Raw genomic sequence first — 2,234 nt, 5'->3', positions numbered from 1 at the left:
CTAGAGTGAATTTACCACCACGTGAGAATCCGTTATTTGATGAAGCCAACGATAACAATCTAGAAGATCCACCACCCCCACAACTACCTGCAAATCTAAACATGGCGTGAAAAGAAAGGACTCTGAAAGAGTATTCGCTACCTAATCTAGATATGGTTTAAGGGAGTATAACGAGGCCAGCTATCACGGCCAGTAATTTTGAGATTAAGCTAACTATGATCCAGATGATTCAGAATAATCTACAATTTTGAGGAACACTAACCAAGGATTCGAGCCATCATTTAAAACGGTTCCTTCAACTTTGATACCTTCAAATGCAATTGGGTCATTGATGACACTATTTCTCTTTAATTGTTCCCCTTTTCATTATTTGATAATTCTTTTTCTTGGTTAGATTCTCAAGCCCAGGATCAATCACTATATCGGATAAACTCGCAGGGAAATTCCTACAAAAGTTCTTCTTCATTAACAAGATGGTCTAACTAAGAAGGGAAATTTTGATGTTAAAACAGTTAGAAGGGGAAAGCTTTCACGAAGCATAGGAGTGTTTTAAGATGCTAATTCAGAAGTGGCCACACCACGGATTGTTTAAAGGGTTACGACTATAAATTTTCTACAACGGGTTGGACGTACATTCGAGGTAAGGATTAGATGGAGTGGTAGGAGGAGCCTTAATGAGTAGAATGTATAAGGATGCATATGAATTGATAGAAAGTATGGCAATGAATTCCTACCAGTGGTAGTAGGAAGAGCCATCTATAGTGAAAGCTATTCAAGAGGATGATAGATATCAACAACTGATGGACAAAATCAACCGATTAGAGGTTGAGAAGACTACACCATCTGTTTTTGGAGGAGACAAACCACTCTTCCACTATATTAATAATCCTACTGGGGATGTGAACTACATCTTGAATAGGGGTGCAAATCCTTGTTCGAATACATACAATCCCAAATGGAGAGATCCATCGAATTTGAAATGGGGAGTAAACCAAGGAGGAGTTAATATTTTGAACCAAGTTAAAAATTCTAAAAGTCAACCTCCTTGATTACAGAAACCCCAAGAAAGGGACAACTTGAATGACCAAACTGCATGTGGCCAACGTCTAGATAGAATAAAGAATATGGACTAAACTTTAAGATCAGATGGGGAAATGAAGTCAATGAGAACGGATGTGAAGCAGGTGCAATCTGAGTGCACCAACTCAACAAGAACATTGACTAAACTTGACGATCAAATGAGCCAATAGATGAGCATTATGGAAGAGATAAAAAGGAAAATTGGCATAGGTATTCCTATTAATACCAAAAATAATCCTCAAAGAGAAGGGAAGAAGCATGTGAAAGAAATAGTGCTCCTATCAGGTAAAGTACTGAGTCACCCAGAAAACCCAACTCAGGAGGTAAATATAGAGAATACTAATGATCTTCAAGAAAGACCCCTCGAAGTTGAAAATGAACTAGAGTCAGAGGAAGTAGTTGCACCGACAATTGAGCCAGAGATAGAAACAACTAAAGATTCTATCGTTGCAAAAATATTGTTCCCTTCAAGACTAGAAGAGAAGCAAAAACGAGATAAAGACGAGTTTGTAAGATTTCTAAGCTTGTTCAAAATATTAAATGTTAACCTTCTTTTCATTGAATTAATTGAGAAAGTTCCTAAGTACGCCAAGTTTTTAAAGGAAATTATGTCTAGGCATAGGAAAATTAAGGTAGGTGAACAAGTTAATATAAGTGCTTCTTGCAGTGCTATTATTTTGTCACAGGTTCCCCAAAAATTGAAAAACCCGGGAAGTTATATTATTCTCATAAAGATAGGGAGCATTCATTTAGTAGAGCTCTATGTGACCTAGAAGCTAGTACACTTTGTGAAAAAGTACAACTTCTAAAGAAAAGTTACATATACGACAAGATTCATCTATAGAAATACCACTACAACACTTGCCCTTAATTATTCCATAGACCCTGCTATAGAAACTTAAATATTTTGCATAGATGGGTCCTATATTAAAGAAAGAGTAGGAACAAAGATAATATTACTTTATCTAGTAATTCATGGGTGACACTATTGTTTGGTTCTATCATTCCTAGTAAAAAATAACGTTAGTGTTAGCTAAAAACATAAAAGTCCAACACTTGGAAGTATTCATCAACTCACAACTTGTAACAAGACAACTTGATAGAGAATACAATAATAGGGATCCTACAATGGTAGAATAGCAACAAACTCTACG

General features: G+C 36.2%; 1 non-coding gene across 1 annotated transcript; it reads right to left on the bottom strand.

Moving 5' to 3' along the window:
* Positions 1-479: 479 nt before the first annotated feature.
* LOC128282694 (small nucleolar RNA R71) lies at positions 480-586 on the bottom strand. The gene has a single exon (XR_008273048.1). It is a non-coding gene; the product is annotated as a small nucleolar RNA R71 (small nucleolar RNA).
* Between the last annotated feature and the right edge of the window lie 1,648 nt (positions 587-2,234).

This window comes from Gossypium arboreum, chromosome 10 (assembly GCF_025698485.1).
Source record: "Gossypium arboreum isolate Shixiya-1 chromosome 10, ASM2569848v2, whole genome shotgun sequence".
NCBI lineage: Eukaryota > Viridiplantae > Streptophyta > Magnoliopsida > Malvales > Malvaceae > Gossypium > Gossypium arboreum.
The sequence above is the reverse complement of the archived record's forward strand: the minus strand, read 5'-3'. Positions and strand labels throughout refer to the sequence as shown.